Source organism: Dendropsophus ebraccatus, chromosome 7 (assembly GCF_027789765.1).
Source record: "Dendropsophus ebraccatus isolate aDenEbr1 chromosome 7, aDenEbr1.pat, whole genome shotgun sequence".
NCBI classification, from domain to species: domain Eukaryota; kingdom Metazoa; phylum Chordata; class Amphibia; order Anura; family Hylidae; genus Dendropsophus; species Dendropsophus ebraccatus.
The window spans coordinates 113795443-113817681 of NC_091460.1; the positions used below are offsets into that span (position 1 = coordinate 113795443).

Sequence of the window (22239 nt, forward strand, 5' to 3'; positions counted from 1 at the left end):
CTTGTATCACAAAAACATTGGAGAGAATAGTGCCAGACACTCAGTACATCCGCTCTGACCAAGAAGATGTGCAACCCTAAGTACACTAATTATAGCAACCAATTAACACTGCATGTTAATAATCACATTATCTCACATGGTGAAGCATTCAGGCATTACTTTGACATTAGAAAGTAGCTCTGCCTGACAAGTCTTGGTTATTTGCAGTTGTTACCCCCTTCCCTGCCCCTGACATAGCAATTACGTAGAGAGTCTGGACCTACTGTAACCAGCTGTCAACATAAATTGTTAATAGCATTTCATTAAAAGACTTTCTCTATGTCCTTCATGGGAGCCATAAAATAATTAACTCAGAATAAACTACAAGTCCAAGTATAATAGAAATTATTATATTTCAGGAGTTGGCAAATAATTGTTTTTTGAATCATTGTATTTGGCATTCAGCTAGCTAGTAAGAGGAGGAAAAAGAGTCCTGTGCTGCCTTCTAGGCTACTATCATCCTTACAAGGGCTTGTGTTATATGATGGGGTACTGGCTCCCTATGCTGCTCAAAACTATTAAAGCGACTCTGTACCCACAATCTGACCCCCCCAAAACCGCTTGTACCTTCGGATAGCTGCTTTTAATCCAAGATCTGTCCTGGGGTCCGTTCGGCAGGTGATGCAGTTATTGTGCTAAAAAGCAACTTTTAAACTTGCAGCCCCATGCCAAATGGCCGTGGCTTAGAGTATCTGTGCCCTAGCTTTGCACCACCCCTCCGTCCCTCCTCTCCACCCTCTTCATCATTAGGAATGCCACTGGCAGGATTTTTCCTATTCCTCTGCAGTGAACACTGCACAGGTGCCTTAACAATCCAGCCCATGTGCAGTGTTCTCACAGCTGATGAATAGGAGACAATCTGCCAGGAGCATTCCTAATGATAAAGAGGGTGGGGAGGAGGGATGGGGGGGTTGTGCCAGCCTATGGCCACGGCCGTTTGGCACAGGGCTACAAGTTTAAAAGTTGTTTTTTAGGACAATAACTGCATCACCTGCCGAACGGACCCCAGGACAGATCTTGGATTAAAAACAGCTATCCGAAGGTACAAGTGGTTTGGGCTGTCAGATTGTGGGTACAGAGTCACTTTAATGTCTAATAGCAGTTGTTTTTTAAGTTTTTAAGTTGGGTCCTATCTTTTGTAGGGACTATTAACAATCGGTGGGTACAGGGGAGTGAGAGGGACAGTGGCCCAAATCTAAATTTCTCCTGCTAGGTACAAACAGCTAAAACAGCCAAACAGTACTTCTGTCCCCCAAAACTTTTTTTTTGTATTTCCTCCCTTCAGGAGATATCCCCCCTTCCCCTGCAGATCTATCATTCAGCCTCTGACACTATCCTACAGGCATGAGGATGCTTTGCTGGCCCTGCTGCAAAAAGGGGGCTAATATCATATGGGGGCTGCACAGAGGGGCCTACTACTATATTGGGGCTGTACAGAGATGCCCAACATTATAGAGGAGTTGTGTCTAATACTATACAGAGGCTGCACAAAGGGGCCTAATACTATACAGGAGCTGCACAGAGGGACTTAAAATTGTTATCAAGCATTACAAAAACATGGCCACCTTTTGCCCTCTCTTGTCTCCAGATTGGGTGGGGTTTCAAACACAGTTCCATTGAAGTAAATGGAGCTTAATTGCAAACCACACCTGAACTGGAGAAAAGAGAGGGGGAAAAGTGGCCATGTTTTTGTAGCGCTGAATAACCCCTTTAATACTCTATTGTGGCTGCAAAAAGCAGGCCTATAACTATTTAGGGGCTCCACAGAGGAAGCCTAATACTAAACATTAGCTACACAGAGGGGCCTAATACTATATGGGTGCTGCACCAAGGAGTCTAATACTATATGGGGGCTCAAAAAAATTGTGGAAACTATAAAAAAAAAATAGTTGGATTGTTAATGAATAGAGAAAAAAAGTTTGCCTTTTTCCCCAAAAAATTGTATCCATGGGCTGTACATGGGTGTTTCATATCATCTGAATTTGAATGAATAGGGTAGCACTTGACACAGGATGCAGTACTTGACACAGGTGGCACTATGTATGTAAATAATCAGACATTTTCCTTGGTGTTGCTGATTATGCAACATTCCTATTCCAGTTAATAGTTTTGCAAAGGAATAAGCATTGCAAGAAACCAGAGCAGGCAAATAGAAATGATATTCAATGACGCTCACTAATGAACCTTGAAACTCGTCGTTCCATACCATGCCTGTTTCACATGACTAGCCTCAGTAATTGCTATTCAACTTGCACTTTTCTCTATTTGCTAAATTATTTCGGCCCTGAGAAGCCATAATGGGGTCACCGTTATTAGACACTTTAATTCAATTATAATAAAAATTTGTTATGTGAAAATGGTTAAGTGAATGTGTATTCATGGCAGGAGCACACAAATAATCAATAGTTTAACTGCTTCTTGTATCTTCTGTCACTTGGCATGGGTGACATATAATGAAACTATTATTATTTATTAAAGAACTACCACGCATCATCACCAGATGTCAGTATTTTGTATGTGAACTTGTATATATTGCACAGCAGTAGTGAACAAAGGATTACTGCTACTTCTGTATAGTTTTTTTTACTGTCCAATGGGGATACTTCTTTCCCTTTTGCCTATCCCTGTTCTTCTCTCTCTGCACACTTTCTTCTTCACTACTCTCAGGGGCTTACACTCACACTTGTAGGAAGTAGTTACTAGGCAGGAGGAAGTGTAGTTTAGTTTTCTCCTGATTCTCCTAGGAGGAGGATGAACACAAAACAGGCATTTCTGCTGAAGTTAGCCAGGGCCTGGCTCTGCCAGGACCCCTGTCCGGGACAGTCCAGCTGTGTTGGAGAGTCAGAAACACATGTGTATGAGACAGCTAAAGATACTCAGTTCTTCCGGTCTAACTAAAGCTATTATGCAGTGTTAGACTCTACAAGGAGGACTAGTCAGGCATCATCCCAGTCCACGCTGAGGACACTGGATAATTTCGGACACTTAGCTACACCCAGATAACCAAGGCTGGGGCTTGTGTCACCTTACCGTAACTTTTATTTTATTTGATGGCTTTTAAAATATTAAAACCTTTTTTAAAAAATAAATGTTCTTTAAAATTACTCTATTGCAATGCTTATAACGCTTTTATTTTTTGGTCTATGGGGCTTTGTAAGGTGTGATTTTTTTTGCGCCATGATCTGTACTTTCTATCGGTACCTTGTTTGCGTATGTGACTTTTATTAAATTTTTTCTGGATTTGATGTGACCAAAAATGCACATTTTTGCACTTTGGAATATTTTTGCGCTTATGCCATTTACCAAGATCAGGAATTAAGTAAATTAATATTCCGGTCGATTACACACATGGCAATACCAAATATGTTTATTTATTTATTTTTATTATAAAATGGGGAAAGGGGGTGATTCTGACTTTTATTAGGGGAGGGGATTTTTTATTAATAAAAAAATCATTTATTTTTTTACAAACTTACTGGAAGTCCCCCTGGAGTTAGAGTTATTCCCCCTGGGGGACTTCTAGTATCACTGCTCTGATCTTTCTTTGGGATCTATGCTGTATAAATATACTGCATAGATCAATGAGATCTGTGTTCTATTGCTCTCGGCTGCTGCAGCCAAGAGCAATAGATTGCCGAGCCAGGATCAGCGCCATCACGGCGCAGACCCCGGGCCAGAGCAGATTCAGGCGATTCCCCCACTAGACCACCAGGTTTGGGGAAATCACCAATATAAACTTACGGGGAATGCTTATAAAGTGCTTTGTTGCCTGCACTTAGTACAGCAACAAGGCTTCACTTCCTGGATAAAATGTTGATGTCACGACCCGACTCCCAGAGCTGTGCGGGCTGTGGCTGCTGGAGAGGATGATGCCAGAGGGATGCTCAGCATCCCTCCAGTGCCCTATGTCCCTCAGTGTCCCCCTGCCATCATCCTCTCCAGCAGCCACAGCCACAGCTCTGGGAGTCGGGTCGAGACATCACCATGTTATCCAGGAAGTGACATCACCATGTTATCCAGGAAGTGACATCCCCATTTTATCCAGGAAGTGAAGCCTTGATGCAGTAGTAAGTGCAGGGAAAAAAGCACTTTATAAGCATTTCCTGTAATAAGTGTATATTGGTGATTTGTATAACTTTTGGGGGACAATACATTTTTTGCCGGACTTCTCCTTTAATTAAGGATCTTACATTTAACTAGTTCATTGCTGGATTATAATAAACTTGCCTGCTTTTAAAGCCAGATATACAGTACAATACATTTCAAAAACAATAATAAAGGAAATCAGGACATGGATCTCCATAATGATATAAGATTTCTCTGTGTCTGTCCATGGACATCATAACACTTTTTTTATTATTAATTCTTGGTTTAATTTAGATTAACAGACATGAATCAGGTCAACAGGCTCTGCTCACACACCAAGGGAGATGGGTCATCATGCTGATATATATCTCACAAGGAGGACTTGCAAATGAATTCTAATTCAGAAACAGTAGGTGGCAAGTGTGCAGTAGCCTGCAGCTGTCCCCTTTCTATCAGAACTGTCAAAACATTTTTCTAGAATCCACACTTGTTCCTTCCTTCCATGGAATTGCTGCGAATATCACTTTAGTCTATGAGTGAACTTGTGCTTGTGTAACTACATTAATGTTCTCAGTGATGGGACTTCATTATGTCTTTTTTAATGGTCTGTCTTGAATGGGCACTGCCATTACCAATAATGTTAAATATACTGCTATACATTTGGCCACTAGGTGTCTCACTTACTAGAAAACGACAGTCAAGGCTTCGTCACTAAGGCTATTTTCATAAGGAGCGTTCACAGGTAAATGATGCAGCACTGTCATTGACAGATCAAGGAGGCTCCCCGCCCCACCAATGACTCTTGTGGCCACAGGTAGCATTCTTCCTCCTGCCACAAGCGGCCACTTCCTTCCCCCAGCGCTCCAGCGCATGAGTGACGTCACTTTTGCACAGTGGGGATAGAGGAAACAACCACCTGAATCTTCCGGGGTTTTTTTTTTTTTTAATTATACGGGGGCCTAAAAAAAAGTAGAAACACACATGCATGTACAGTTTTTTTTCTTCCAGTTGTGTGAATGTCCCCAAAGTACCAACTAAAATGGAAGGCCAAGGGACCTTAGGGTAGCTTCACACGTACCGGATTCACAGCAGATTTCACAAGTACCGCTGCAAAACCTGGTACTGTGATCCTCAATGGGGTTACATACCCGCAGCGGAATAAAAATTCTGCTGCGGGTATGTAACCCCATTGAGGATCACAGTATGTAATGCTGGCCCCCTTTAATTCCCCACTGCCAGGAGCATACAATACCTGCTCCATGTCACGGCTGCATCTCAGGCTCCCAACTCCCGTTGGTCCTGCTCAGCCAATCAGTGACTGCGACAGTGCTGTGCACTGATTGCGGGACCTCTGGGAGCCAGGAGCCTCAAATGCGGCCCGTTTGTTGAGCAGGTAATGTATCATGGTGTGGTGGTGCCCCACTGTGAGGTGACTCTGTGGTGTACCCCCAGGGTGATGTTATATCGGAGGAGTGGCCGGGCACTTGCCAGATGGCAGAGTGTGACTCCACACCGGAGGTGGTTGGCCGAGATACAGTGTTACTTTGTGACGCCAGTGCCTGAGGGCACAAAGGTGTGATGGCACGTTGACAAGTTGACAAGGCCGGTTGTACCCTTTTCCCCTGTGGTCAGTATCCTGCCGGGCTGCTACTGGGTCCCTTGGGATAGGATGATCGCGGATGGCCAGAGTGGTGTAGTGACCCTCCCGGATTATAGGAACCGCCACCCACAGAAAGGGAAAGTGTCCCAAGGTTGCGGTGTGTGCTGTGGTGGTGGATAGCGAGAAATTACAAAGTCTTTTTAACGTGGATAAACTGAGTGTTTCTTGAGATGATGTGTTGCTTGAGAAAAACTGTGTCTAGGTCTCGCATATACATGTGCTCTGCTCAACGTCTACACCACAAGTATTCTGACTGGGGACCTGGCAGGAGTCAGGGCCCAACTTGACTGCTGTAGGGGGCATCCTAGCTTGCCACAACAAAGAAATGCCGGCGGCACCACAGGTGTATGTTGTTGTATGTGCAACCACTAGCGGGGGCTGGCCGCAATAGCCGAGACAGGGGGGTGCTAACTTAAAATACAGTCCATCGTAAATCCACAATGTATAGAGAAAAGAAAGTTGCACTCAAGTGGTCACCACTCCATTCACAAGGCGTCTGCTCACTGCCGTGTCCGCACTATGTCCGTATGCTATAAATAAAGTAACAGTTTTAAGAAGACTTCGTGGGTGAGTGCAACTTTCTTTTCTCTATACATTGAGCATCTTAGCTTGCGTTCTTCCTCTACAGAATCCAAAAGGAAAGACCTCATACTTCCTCTACCCATGTGACTTCCTTCCTACAGCGTATGTAAACTGTGCTGTGAATGGGTGAGGAGTGCGTGTGTAAGATGTAAAGAGAAAGATGATAGGTTAGGAGAAGAAAAGACTCTCATTGGTGCACAGATCCATGTGGTACAGAAGAAAACAATAACCCTTTAGTTCCTACAGCTGTGCCATATCTGAACATGAATACTTGTAACAACGACATCTAGTGGTAAAACTTGTACTAGTCTAGATGTCAACGACATCTAGTGGTAAAAGTGGTACTGCTACATTACCACTTACACATATGAGTACAGACTTTTGCGAAGGGTGCAACCAATAGCAACACCCGTGGTGGGACACCACAATGAGGTTAATGGGGCCGGGACTTACATAATTGCAATGACAATCCTGCTGCGAGAATGTCTTCTTATTCAAAATTAATGACAAGCACTCCTATTTAGTGCTTACAGTAAAATAGTGCACTGAGAGAATTGACTCCCCTCTGTGAAAGTACCGCTTGTGGCTGTAGGCAGTATTCCACCTTCAGCCACAAGAGGCCGCTGTCTCCTTTTGGCACACAAGTGACATCTTTCACATCGCTTGTACAGAGCAGGGAGATGAGTCACCGGAGGGGCAGGTAAGTATAGTTTTGCTTTTTTTAATTAGAAATCAGGGGGATGGTCATGAGGTGGTGGGGGAAAAGGTTAACTAACAGGGGAGATGTCTAACATGGGGGAGGGGGATAATAGGGGGATGTCTACAGTGGGGTTCCAACTACATTACATCTTAGGGGATCTAAGTGCCAGGGGAATTACCCTTAGGCGATACCTACTGGGCTGGGGGGTAACTAACAGGAGGAGGATCACCCTAAGAGGATGCCTACATGGAGAATACTACATACTGCAGGGTCACATACAGGGGAGATGACAACCTACCAGGATGGCAACCACCAGGGAGAGAGGGGGACAGAGGGACCTAACTACTGTATGGGGGACACAAAGGGGGCCTAAGTACTATTTAGGGGCACAGAGGATTGCTATCTTTTATATGGTGACACAGAGGGAGCTTATCTACTATATAAGGATACGTATGGGGGCTTACTATTATGTGAGTGCACAGAAGAGGTTAAAGTACTATTTAAATGCCCAAATTGGGCCTAAATAATGGGAGCATAAAATAGGCACCGCTACAGTGTGGAGCAATACAGATGGGGAGGTTAGAGATGAGCGAAGCACTTAACTAGCTCATCAGTCGGCTGCCATTGAATTCTGTGCCGCTCCAGGAACCTGGAAAAGCTGGGAAACTAGCAAAAGTTTCTGAGAACTGGATCCAGCTTTTCCAGGTACCCAGGGAGGAGCGGCACAGAAAGGCAGCAGGCTGATTAGCCGAAAGCAGAATTAACAAAGCAATTTGCTTCGTTTATACTGTAAATTCACAAATTTTTAGGGCTGATACTAAGGTCTACAATAAGGGGTAATGTGGCGTTTAACATTTATTCACTAAATAACACATATTACAAAGTTATACAACTTTGTAATGTGTGTTATGCAAATGAATGGTCCCCTTCCCCGTGTTCCCCCCACACCGGAAGTGTGGCGCATTATACTTACTCAATTGCTGTCGACCCCGACCACCATCTTGGGTCGACGACGTCATCTTCAGGAGGCCGGTCAGACCGCTCCAGCCGGCCCTCATGCCGGCCCCCGTCTGACGCGTCATCAGCTGCTCAGCTGCAATTGGCTGAGCATAGCTATGCTCCTAGTTATGCTCAACCAATCGCGGCTGAGCAGCTGATGACGCAGCAGAGGGGGGCCGGCATGAGGGATGGTTGTAGCGGTCCGGCAGGCCTCCCGAAGATGACGTCATCGACCCAAGATGGCGACCAGGGTTCGACAGCAATTGAGTAAGTATAATGCACCACACTTCTGGGGTGGGGGAACACGGGTAAGAGGGCCATTCATTTACATAGCACACATTACAAATGTTAAACGCTGCACTGCCCCTTTTAAAATCACCCCTCATCCCATTATATAAATAAAACATATAGAAATAATTAAATAAATAAACGTATTATATACCGTAGCGTGCATAATTGTCCAATCTATTAAAATATAACAATTGTTATCCCGTACGGTGAACAGCGTAAAGGAAAACAGGGGAAAAAGCTCCAGAATTACCGATTTTTTTTTTTGTTACATTATATATATATATATATATATATATATATATATATATATAAAAATTAATAAAAAGTAATCAAACCGTCCAAGCTACACAAATATGGTATTAATAAAAACTAGAGATCATGGCGCCAAAAATAACACCCCATACAGACCCTTAGGTGAAAAATTAAAACCGTTATAAGAGTCACAACAGGGCCATTTTATTAATAACTAGATTTGCATTTCCAGGGAAATACATAGTGCTTGAAAAGAGTGCCCCTTTACCAGTGACTTCCTTTTAAGAGAAACTTTAATCCTGGGTGTCGTCCCTTTAAGAGCAGCTTGGCACCTGTCCCTTTAAGAGCGACATGGGTCTCTTTAGCAGCGACTTGGGTCGCTTTAAGAGCGACCTAGGTCCCTTCGCTCTTAAAGGGACCAAGGTCGCTCTTAAAAGAACCCAGGTCGCTCTTAAAAGAACCCAGGTCGCTCTTAAAGAGACCCAGGTCGCTCTTAAAGGGACCCATTTTGCTTCTAAAGGGACCCAGGTCGCTCTTAGAGGGACCCAGGTCCTTCTCAAAGGGACCCAGGTCGCTCTTAAAGGGACCCAGTTCGCTCTTAAACGGACCAATTTCATTCTTAAAGGGACCCATTTCGCACTTAAAGGGACCAAGGTCGCACTTAAAAGGACCCAGGTCGCTCTTAAAGGGACCCAGGTCGCTCTTAAAAGGACCCATTTTGCTCTTAAAGGGACATATTTTGCTCTTAAAGAGACCCAGGTCGCTCTTAAAGGGACCCATTTCGCTCTTAAAGGGACCCATTTCGCTCTTAAAGGGACCCAGGTCGCTCTTAAAGAGACCCAGGTCGCTCTTAAAGAGACCCAGGTCGCTCTTAAAGGGACATATTTTGCTCTTAAAGGGACCCAGGTCGCTCTTAAAGGGACCCATTTCGCTCTTAAAGGGACCCATTTCGCTTTTAAAGGGACCCAGGTCGCTCTTAAAGGGACCCAGGTCGCTCTTAAAGGGACCCATTTCACTCTTAAAGGGACCCAGATCACTCTTAAAGGGACCCAGGTTGCTATTAAAGGGACCCAGATCACTCTTAAAGGGACCCAGGTTGCTATTAAAGGGACCCAGATCGCTCTTAAAGGGACCCAAGTTGCTCTTAAAGGGACCCAGGTTGCTCTTAAAGGGACCCATTTCACTCTTAAAGGGACCCAGATAGCTCTTAAAGGGACCCAGGTCGCTCTTAAAGGGACCCAGGTCGCTCTTTTTAAGGACCTAGGTCACTCTTAAAGGGACCAATTTCACTCTTAAAGGGACCTATTTTGCTCTTAAAGGGACCCAGGTCACTCTTAAAGGGACCCATTTCGCTCTTAAAGGGACCCATTTCGCTTTTTTGCTCTTAAAGGTACATATTTTGCTCTTAAAGGAACCCAGGTCGCTCTTAAAGGGACCCAGGTCGCTCTTAAAGGGACCCAGGTCACTCTTAAAGGGACATATTTTTCTCTTAAAAGGACATATTTTGCTTTTAAAAGGACCCAGGTCGCTCTTAAAGGGACCCAGGTAGCTCTTAAAGGGACCCAGGTCACTCTTAAAGGGACCCGGTTCACTCTTAAAGGGACCCAGGTCTCTCTAGCAACATGGGTCTCTTTAAGAGCGACATGGGTCCCATACCTTTTGGAGTGACTTAGGTCCCTTTGAGAGCAACATGCGTCCCGTCTGTTTAAGAGCAACTTGGGTCCCGTCCCTTTAAGAGCGACTTGGATCCCTTTAAGAGCTACATGGGACCCTTTAAGAGCGACTTGGGTCCCGCCCCTTTAAGAGTGACTTGGGTCCCTTTAAGAACGACTTGGGTCCCTTTAAGAGCGATCTGGATACTTATAATGGTAAAGATCATTGATCGGTTACCATGACAATCTTACTCATGTCAGTGAGACAAAATCGTTAAGGACCTTCCATATATTACATCTTCTATTGGCCAATAGTGGACATGTGACTGTGGATGGTGTGATACATTGCCTGACAGGACCTTAGAGTTCCTATTGGCTGCTATATCTCAGCTATTTGCATATGTGCTGTGATTGGCTGTTAGCGGTTAGAGTGTGGCCACTATTTGCAATGGGAAATTTTCTATGGGAAATTTGGGGTCTTTAAACGTAAATTTCTTAAAAACGACATATCCGATCGAAACGAAAAATAGATAGCACACCACACACCGCCTCGGGCTTCAAAACGCAGTTTGAACAGAGTCTGTGCGCAAAGCGGTTCGGGCTGTAATACGCGCAGAAAAATGGCTGGAAGAAGAAGAAACGGAAGAAGAAGAATACGGATTACAATGTGGTGCTTTTCAAGCACTATAATTAATTGGAAAAAAAGGGATTTCATTTAAATAAAAAAAAAAAACACATTAGAAAATCTTTGTAAACCTGCATATGGTTGTGTTCGGACTGACCTATAGAACAATAATACCATGTCACTTTTACCATATAGTGCATTACGTAGACACAGGAACCCCCCAAAAGTTACCATATTAAATTATTTTTTCCAATTTCACCAATTTATATTTTCATAAATAATATATTTGGGATTCCATCATACATGTTATGGTAAAATGAAAGGCGCCATTACAAAGTACAACTATTCCTGTAGATAGAAAAATGAAAGTGCTAGAGCTCTTAGAAGGGGAGGAGGAAAAAACGAAAACGCAAAAATGAAAATTGGTGTGATCATTTGGGTCATTTTGGGCCTGGTCCTCAAAGGGTTAATCCTTGGCTCTCATGCTGCAAAAGTTAATTTCTAAACATTTCACTTAAAGTGAAAATATGTATTTTCTGTATTTTTTTTAACAATATAACAATAAAAAAAAGGATCTTGAGTTACAGTATATCATTATAATGGCTATTGACAGGCATCTCTGTAACAATGGCAAGGACCTTTATTCCCCTTAGGCTAGGCCAACACAGATAAATGTCATTGGTAGTGCTGAATAAAGGTTATTGGAATAAAACCTATCCAGCAGGTATATTTTCTCATCTCCTTGCAATTTGAACATGTCAATTCGAATGATACTTCTTTTTTTTTTCTTCTTCTTTTGTTAGATGTGTGATTCCTAAGTTAAGATTGCCATCTGCTGGTGCTTATAGATATTTACCTCTGTATGCGTACAGCTATAATACAGATAAGTGGTTGTCTATCTGGGAGGCAGCTATGCTTATTACTAGAGATGAGCGAACCTGCCCAGGTTCGGGTTCGTATGAACCTGAACTCTCGGCGTCTGATTCCTGCTGTCTGCAGGCTCCGTGAAGAGGGTGGATACAGTGGATAATGGCGCTGATCCCGACTCAGCCATCTATTGCTCTGGACTGCAGTAGGCCAGAGTAATAGATTGCTAATCTCATGATCTATGCAGTACATATGTACTGCATAGATGTCAATGAGAGATCAATGTAGTTATACTACAGTTAGTGTAAGAAAAAAATATTTTTTATTTATAAATAATCCCTCCCCTAAAAAAAAGTCTGAATCACCCCTCTTTTCCCATTTTAGAAAAAAAAATAAACAAACATATTTGTTATCGCTGCGTGCGTAATCGTCTGAACTATTAAATTATTGTATTCCTGATCTTGCACGGTAAACTGCATAAGTGCAAAAAATCACAAAGCGCAAAATTGCAGATTTTTAGTCACATGAATTCCAGAAAAATTGTAATAATAAACGATCAAAAATTCGCATACACTGTATACACAAACAAGGCGCCGATAGAAAGTACAGATCATGGAGCAAAATGACACCTCATGCAGTCCCATAGACCAAAAAATAAAAGTGTTATAAGGATGAAAATAGAGCAATTTTAAGAAAAAAATTTTTTTTTAAACAGTCATCATATCAGTAAATTTTGTGTTCCTCAAGTCAGTGTGATTACAGCGATAGGTAACTTGTATAACTTTAACTTTATTTGACTGCTTTAAAAAAATTAAAACCTTTTTAAGAAAAACAAAGTGTTTTATATTGCTCTATTTCCATACTTATAATGCCTATAGTATATAGTTTTTGCGCCATGATTTGTACTTTCTATCAGTAGCTTGCCTGAGTATATGCAACTTTTTGATCACTTTTTTTCCCCAAGTTTTTCTGGATTTGATGTGACGGAAAATCTGCAGTTTGGCTGTTTTTGCGCTTACGTCATTTACCGTGCAAGATCAGGAATGGGAAAATTTATTAGTTCTGGCAATTCTGCACGTGGCGATATCATATATGTTAATTTTTTTTTTTTTTTTAAGGGAAAAAGGGGGTGATTAAAACTTTTATTATGGGAAGGGGGGTTTTATTGATAAAAAAAAAAACAACTTAATTTTTTGAAGGCAGTAATTTTTAGTCCCCTTAGGAAACTTCTATGAGCAATGCACTTATCTCTCATAGATATCAATGCAGTACATATGTATTGCATTAATCTCTGCAATCTGTGATCGATTACTAAGGGCTGCTAAAGCCTGTAGTAAAGGATTGCTGAGTGGGGATCAGTGTCATTACATCGCTGAGGCCCAGCTTGGCCTGAGAAGTATGACAGATCACCCCTTTATGATTGCATGACAGGAGGTAGGTGGTGATCCAGCCGCAAGTCTACCAATATTAACAAAATTTAAATGGAGCTGCCAGTTTTAACAGTGGCATTAAATGGTTAATTAGGTGTTCAGGCTGTGCCGGCTAATATCCGTGGTCCCAGGCTGTCATCAGCTGCATTACCCCCCACTGTACCCCCTTAGGGACTTATGGGCGTATGGGTACATCATGGGCCTTAAAGGAGTTAAAATACCACCAAAGAAGAAAAACAGCTTGAAACTTCTTGAAAAGCAGCTATGCCCACCACTATTGCTTGATAATCCAGAATTTTTTTTAACTTTTTTACTAATTTTACATATTTTATTCCATGAAAGGGAACACAGGGAATGGCTTTCATGATACTATAAACAAGAGAAGGTTTGGTAGGTAAGGTTTGTCTTTTTGCTGATCCTGGTAGGGTCAGTAATATGGAAAATGATTTAGGGCCTTATTCCACAGGAACGATAATCGGCTGAATCGGCCCCATTCGGCCCAATTCGGCCGATTATCGCTCGGTGCAATAGAGAGAACGATCAGCCGATGATCGTGTCATCGGCTGATCGTTCATTTAGGGCCAGACCTAAAATCATCGTTCCCCCACCGTGCATCGCTATGGTGGAATAGTGGTGCGCGGCAGGCGACCGACGATTTGAGAGACGCAGCATACATTACCTGCAGGGCTTCTCCTTCACTCTGTCTTCCTCCCCGGGTCCCGCGCGCTCTAGCTTCAGAATGGCCTGTCAGCTGACGGAGCGCTCAGCCAATCACAGGCTGCTGACAGGCCATTCTGAAGCTAGAACGCGCAGGACCCGGGGAGGAAGACGGAGCGGAGGAGAAGACCTGACAGGTAATGTATGCTGCAAGGGCTGCAAGGACATCGGTAACGATGTCCCTGCAGCCCTCGCTCAACGATCATCGGGCCGTGGTATAGGCACAGTAAACGACCCATGGACCCAGTGCAGCAAGTCGGATTGAAGACAGGTAATGTATACAGCAAGAGCCTGTTAAGGGGTTAAAGTAGCGGGTGATTTGAATACTCGCAGTGGACTGAAAGATCCAAACAATGAAAACTACAATGTCCAATGTCTCCAAATGTAAAGTAATGCACTTGGGAAGGAGGAATCCTGAGGGGCATAACTAGAAATGGCTGGGCCCCATAGCAAGCTTTCGATTGGGCCCCCTTCCCTTCCTGAATGACCACTAATCCGTCTAGTCTAGTCATAACTGCAAGCGCTCCTCAGGAGTGCCTGCAGTTAAAGGGACATTTGCAGAACCTGGGAGGCCACCTGGTTATGCAAGTCAGGGGGCCCAGTGTATTGCAGGCAGCGGCAATGGGGCCCTTAATGCGGCGGGCCCCATGTCAGTTGTTACGCCTCTGTGTACAAGAACATAGCAGCTATAATACACTGATCAGTTTTTACTTCAACACTAAGTAAAAATCTTCAGATTGCAGAAGCCACAGTATATTACTCTACAAAGGTTTACAGCCATTACTGTGCAACACATACAGTTGTTTACACAAACCAGGAAATTAATATGTGAATTATTGTTGATGTCCTAGAAAGTGACATCATAGATAGACAGAGTAATCTCAGCGTGGTAGAGATGGCAAAAAAAAAACAACTCAAAAGTTCCTTGCTCCCCCGTCGGCTCTCTTCTCCTGTACTGTCGGACTGGCTCCTGGCTGGAAATGTGCGGCTCAGGAGATTCGTTCCCGGCAGCCGACAGCGTGCGCAAGGTCACACCAGTAAAGTTCAGAGTGCGCCAGGGCTGGTACTTTACAGTGTGTGCCGGAACACCAGCCCCGGCGCATGCTGTACTTTACTGGTGCGACCTTGCGTGCGCTGTCAGCTGCCGGGAACAAATGTCCTGAGCCGCACATCAGTAGCCGGGGGTCAGTCCGACGCTCGGTCGCAAGGAGAGGCGTGGGGTGCGTAGTGCCCAAGACCGCTACTGTATACAGCTCTGCTACTTCATAGTCATACCTGGGTATCATAAATGTAATTTTAGGTGTTTTCAGCCTCAAACTGAGAGGGACAGCTCTCACACAGACATAACACATCATCATTTTGAATCTTCTAAATGGAAATGACATAGACTGTCAGTTGGGGGGGGGGAAGGGGAAACTGTCAGCTGGTGGGGCGTTGGGGGGGTTCGCAGCATGGGAAGGAGCCGTCAGCTGTGCAGGAGACTGTCAGCCCTTTCCCCTGCGCACACAGCTGACAGTTTCCCTCCCGTGCCCCCTCCCACACACAGTTTAAATAAAAAATGCAACACGTGAACGAGGGGACCAATCTCAGATTAGTTGAGGGAAAGGTCTGAAACAACACAAGAAAAAATTACTTTACTGAAAGAGTAGTAGATGCCTGGAACAAACTTCCAGCAGATGTGGTAGGTAAATCCTGGGATAAACATACATCTATCCTAAGATAATAAGAAGGGAATTACTGACAGGGCAGACTAGATGAACCCAGTGGTCTTTTTCTGCCAACAATCTTCCATGTTTCTATCAATAAAAGGCGAGGAAGGCAAGATGAAAATTCAACAAGTAATAATTCAGTCCTAGTTTAGGTTAGTTTAGGTTCACAAACAATTCCTTTAACAAACATATGAAAAATAAAATGTAAGGAAAAAACATGCTGTCCAACAAATCTATCACGTCTCCTCGAGCAATTACAGAAGCCATTATTCCTCTGACCACTGCTGCCTCTGCAGTGTCCCAGCTTTGTAAGGCCTAATTCATATTTCAGCATTCGGCTACAGCTGAGGAAATAGTTCATTACAAATAGCTTCCTACTGGGAGCTGAACAATTTCCCTAATGTAACCTGGTGCTGCGCCAAAGCTATTGCTTCTGCTCAAATAAATAGCGCACTCCATGTTCAGAAGTTTGTAATGAAAGTTTTCAAATTGAAATTTTGTGTGTAATTAAACAGAAAAATATATTTAAAATGAAGAATATTATGTTCTATTTGGACAACGTGATTGCAGTATACAATGTTATTTCTGTATCCTATATTATGTTTTACCCATTGCTTGATTGTTTGGATTACACACTGCTCTCCTCATACATCATAATGGTATTTCCATAATGTTATACCCTTAGTCAGGCTTGGACTGGCCCACCGGGGCTACGGGGAAATCCTGATGGGACCCAATTTAGAATGGGCACCCGATATAGAATATATACCAGACCGGCAGAGGGAGAGAACAGGGCTGTCTTCAGCACCAGCTGGCGCAGTGTCTAGTCTTTTCACTGTATGATAGCTTCACACTACGTTTTTGCAATCCGTTATTTGGATAAATTTTTTTGCATCCATTTTTTTAAATAATGGAATTCAATGGAAAAAGGGATTAAAACGGATTCACACACATGCATCCGTTTTTTTTCCATCCGTTTTTTTTGCAAAAAACAGATTGCAAAGACGTAGTGTGAACCCAGTCTAAGAGCTCATAATTAGCACGGTTAAATGCATCAAACTGAGAATGAAGAGCCATTGGCTCCCCGCCCTGCCAATCATTCTTGTGGCCAAAGGCAGCATTATGGCCGGTAATCAAATGCCAAGAGATTGAACCTAAACATGCTCAAAGATCTCTCATCTCTACCATGCGGGAACACTGTTGTTATATTTTAAAGGGGTAGTGCGGCGCTAAGAAATTATTCACAAAATAACACACATTACAAAGTTATACAACTTTGTAATGTATGTTATGTCTGTGAATGGCCCCCTTCCCCGTGTTCCCCCCACCCCACCCGTGGACCCGAAAGTGTAGTGTACTATACATACCTGACGCGTGTCGACCCCCGTCGCCGATCTTCTGTCAATGATGAAAACTTCGGGAGGCCGGCCGAATTACTGCAGCCGTCCCTGATGCTGGCCCCCCTCTGCCGCGTCATTGGCTGCTCAGCCGCGTTTGGCTGAGCCTAACTGTGCTCAGCCAATCACAGCTGAGCATCTGATGACACGGCAGAGGGGGGCCGGCATCACGCGTCAGGTATGTATAGTACACTACACTTCCGGGTCCACGGGCGGGGGTGGGGGAACACGGGGAAGGGGGTCATTCACATATATAACATACATTACAAAGTTGTATAACTTTGTAATGTGTGTTATTTTGTGAATAATTTCTTAGCGCCGCACTACCCCTTAATAGATCAGACAATTGCCCATGCTACAATATATAATATGTTTATATATTTAATTATTTTGAAATTTTTTATTTGTATAATGAAAAGAGGGGGTGATTTTAACTTTTATTGGGGGACTATTACATGTAATCATTAGATTAGATTTACTGGTCAATACTATGCCATTGCAAAGCATTGATCAGTGTTATCGGAGCTCTGCTCATAGAGCCTGCCTGAGGCAAGGTCTACGAAAAGATCACTAATTGGACAGCACAAAGGTAAGTAGAACTCACTGGGAGGGTCCCAGTCTGTGACTGTAGCTGCTCCTGTCACTTACACCTAAATGTCCATCATTAATGGTGAGAATCTGGCTGCTCATAGCTTCTAAGCTCGCTTCATAGCACTGTAGCTAATTATGGCATACGGGTATGGCTTGGGTTGTCTAGGGGTTAAACTATGCATACTGCCTCTTCGTGGTATGAAACAACAGACAAGCCACACTTACCCCTCTTCGCTCCCCCGCTGTGTGATCTTCTGATCCCGTCAGTGCTCCAGGTCCGACAGCTTCCAATGACGCCCTGCTCCCCTCTTAGCCTATTGCAGAGCAGAAGGGGAAAGTGTGATGTCAGTGGAAGATGCCAAAACAGGAGAACAGCTGGGATCAGAAGATCTTACAGCGGGGGAACAAGGAGGGGTAAGTATGGCTTTTTTGTTGTTTTGTGCCACAGGGAGGCAGTATGCATAGTTTAACCCCTTCGTGCTGCAGCTAGTTTGGGCCTTAATGACCAGGCTCATTTTTCTAAATTTGACCTGTCTCACTTTATGCGCTTATAGCTCAGTGATGCTTTAACGTATTCTAGCGATTCTGAGATTGTTTTTTCGTCACATATGGCACTTTATGTTAGTGGCAAAATTTGGTCACTACTTTGTGTGTTTTATGTGAAAAACATCAAAATATCATGAAAAAATTTAAAAAATTAGCATTTTATGAACTTTGAAATTCTCTGCTTCTTAAAAAAAGAAAGTCGTATCACATAAATTAGTTACTAAGTCACATTACCGATATGTCCTCTTTATTCTGGCATAATTTGGTAAATATATTTTACTTTTTAAGGGTGTTACGGGGCTTAGAAATTTATCAGCAAATTATCACATTTTTGTGAAAGTTTCCAAAACTGATTTTTTTTTTTAGGGACCAGTTCTTTTTTTAAATGGATTTAGAAGGCTTGTATACTGGAAACCCCCATAAGTGACCCCATTTTGGAAACTACACACCTAAAAGAATTAATCTAGGGGTATAATGAGCATTTTAACCCTACAGGGGCTGGAGGAAAGTATTCACAATTAGGCCGTAAAAAATTGGAAAATTTGAATTTTCCAATAATATATACGTTTAGATTTAAAACACCCCACAATTTGTAACTCAGGTTCTCTTGAGTACAATGGTACCTCATATGTGAGTGTAAACCAATGTGTGGGCACACAGCAGGGCTCAGAAGGGAAGGAGCACCAATTAGCTTTTCCAATGCAGATTTCCAAATTTCCAAAGTTTTTGAGCGACTGGTGCGTTTGCAGAGCCCCTATAGTGTCAGCAGAGAGAAAAAAAAACCATAAGTTACCCCATTTTGGAAAGTGCACCCCTCAAAGAATTCATCTTGGGGTAGGATGAGCATTTTGACCCCACAGGTATTAGAGGAAAATATTCAAAATTAGACAGTAAAAATAAAAAACTCGAATTTTTCCAATAATATGTTCGTTTAGTTTGAAATTTCTCAATTTCACGAGGAACAAGAGAAAATTCACCACAAAATCTGTAACGCAGTTTCTCCTGAATACAACAGTGCCCCATATGTGGGCATAAACCACTGTATGGGCACACAGCGGGGCTCAGAAGGGAAGGAGCGCCAATTAGCATTTTCAGTGCAGATTTTGCTGCAGAAGTTTCTGAGTGCCAGGAGCGTTTTCAGCGCCCATATAGTGTCAGCAGAGTAAAAAAAAAAAAACATAATTCATCCCATTTTAGAAAGTACACCCCTCAAAGAATTCATCTTGGGGTGTGGTGAGTATTTTGACCCCACAGGTATTAGAAGAAGGTATTCAAAATTGGCCAGTAAAAATAAAAAACTCGAATTTTTCCAATAATATGTTCGTTTAGTTTGACATTTCTAAATTTCACGAGGAACAGGAGAAAAAATGTACCACAAAATCTGTAACACAGGTTCTTCTGAGTATAACGGTACCCCATATGTGGACATAAACCACTGTATGGGCACCCAGAAGGCCTCAGAAGGAAAGGAGCGCCAATTTGCTGGAGCAAAACTGCAGCTAGTAACAGTTATTAGAATAGCGCAGTTACTAAAATAAAAAATAAAAAATGAGATTACAGGTAATGAGGGGTGGGTACGGGGAACCTGGGGTGGTTACTGGTAATCTGGAGGTGGTTACGGGCAACCTGGGGTGGTTACGGGGAACCTGGGGTGGATACTGACAACAAGGGGTGGTTACAGGCAACCTGCTGTGGTTACAAGCAATCTGCTGTGGTTACGGGCAATGTGGGGTGGTTACAGACAGTCCGCGGGGGTTACAGACAACCTGCTGTGGTTACAGACAGTCCGCGGGGTTACAGGCAACCTGCTGTGCTTACGGACGGTTACGGACAATCTGGGGTGGTTACGGACAATCCGGGGTGGTTACGGATAAACTGAAGTGCTTATAGGTAATCTGGGATGGGTACATGTAATTTGGGGTGGTTACGGCAATCTGGAGAGGGTCACTGGCAATTTGGGGTGGTTACAGGCAACGTGCGGTGGTTATGTGCAATCTGGGGCAGCCTGCTGTGGTTACGGGCAATGTGCGATGGTTACGGGCAATGTAGGGTGGTTACGGGCAATGTGGGGAGGTTACTGGCAACATAGGTTGGTTACGGCAATCTGGCGTGGTTACAGGCAATCTGGAGGGGGTCATTGGCAATTTGGGGTGGTTATAGGCAACGTGCGGTGGTTAGAAGCAATGTGCGGTGGTCAGTGGCAATGTGCGGTGGTCAGAGGTAACGCGCGGTGGTTAAGTGCAATCTGGGGGGATACATGTAATCTGGCGTGATTACAGGCAACCTGGGGTGGTTATGTGCAACCTGCGGTGGTTCGGGCAACCTGGGGGGGTTACAGACAATCTGGGATTGTTACGGATAAATTTAAGTGCTTATAGGTAATCTGGGGTGGGTACATGTATTTTGGGGTGGTTACGGGCAATCTGGGGTGATTACGGACAATCTGGAGGGGGTCACTGGCAATTTGGGGTGGTTAGGGGCAACGTGCGGTGGTTACGGTCAATGTTCGGTGGTTATGGGCAACATGCGGTCTAGGAGACTGCACTGCACTGTAGATAGGTTCACATCAAGGGTTGAGGTCTTCTCTGACTTGTCCTCCTTAAAGTGACTGTACCACCAGGCTCAGACAAAAGCCCTGGAGACGGGCCGACCCACCCCCAGTGGGAAGAAACCCCAGCCCCTCCATGACGTGACTTCATAAGAATCAATGGAACCCTATCATAGCGGGGTGGGGGTTTCCTCCCACTAAGGGTGGGTCGGGCCGCCTCCAGTGCTTCAGCCTGGGCCTGGTGGTACAGTCACTTTAAGTGTTTAGCACTGCATCTTGAGTGTAAGCGTAGCTTTAGGAAAGAAAGTCTCTGTGTTCTCATACGTGTCCACTAACACAGCTGGTCTGTCCCGGACAGGGAACGTGGCAGGGCCAGGCTCCTGGTTAAAGGGGTAGTGCGGTGGTAATGAATTATTCACAGAATAACACACATTACAAAGTTATACAACTTTGTAATGTATGTTATGTCTGTGAATGGCCCCCTTCCCCGTGTCCCACCACCCCCACCCGTGTACCCAGAAGTGTGGTGCGCTATACATACCTGTCACGTGCCGACCTCCGTCTCCGATCTTCAGTCAGTGACGTCTTCTTCGGGCGGTTCACAGACATAACATACATTACAAAGTTGTATAACTTTGTAATGTGTGTTATTCTGTGAATAATTTCTTAGCGCCGCACTACCCCTTTAAGTTCAGCAGGGATGCCTGATCCGTGTGTCTTGCTCCACTAAGAATCAGAGAAGAACTAACTAAAGGGGTCCTACACTTCCTCTCCCTATATAACTACTTCCTACAGGATGTGTGTAACAGCCTCTGTGAGTGGAGAAGAGAGTGTATAGAAGAGAATAGAGATAGGTAGGGAGAAAAGGGTCTCTCTCATTGGTGCACAGAATCACAAAATACAACAGTAACCCTTGAATGACTACAGCTGTGCAGTATACAAAATAATACATAGTGACATCTTGTGGTACAACTTCATTACCACTTTACTCTACGGTACAGGGCTTTTACATTAGGTGCCCAGACTGAAAACACCTGTGGTGGGACAGCACACGACCTCTGTACGCCTCTCAATCTTCGTATTGGGCCCCGGCTTCTGTATTATGAATAGCGACAAGGGTACGGCACATGTCAATGGGGCTTTGAATTTCTGTTTTCTGACTATGCCGTGGAATATGCGCTGAATATGTGTTGCAAGCATCCTTTGCAACATTGTGTAAGTCTCCTCCAAAATTCAGCCCACAATCTTGTGCGGAATTCTGCACAAAGTCTGCACCAACTCAGGAAGGGTAAATTTTCTTCCCTATTGCTCAGTGTGAACATATCCTAAGGTATGCTCACACTGGCGAGGAAAGTTTTCTGCTTCAAATTTCCTCTCCTTCAGCTCTGGTGGAATAGGCGCAGAATTCAAGCTGAATTTTAGCAAAAATGCAGAAATTCAAAGACTCAATGGGAGGCATTTATTAAGTCCGGCGTTTTTTACGCCGGACGTAAAAATGCCCCCGCAGCTCCGGCGCTACGGAGATTTATGTAGAGGCGGACTGCCTCT

General features: G+C 43.8%; 1 protein-coding gene across 1 annotated transcript in view; it reads left to right on the forward strand.

Moving 5' to 3' along the window:
• PTPN13 (protein tyrosine phosphatase non-receptor type 13) overlaps positions 1 to 22239 on the forward strand; it is a 209591-nt gene that overhangs the window by 18724 nt on the left and 168628 nt on the right. The gene's annotated exons all lie outside the window — the stretch shown is intronic.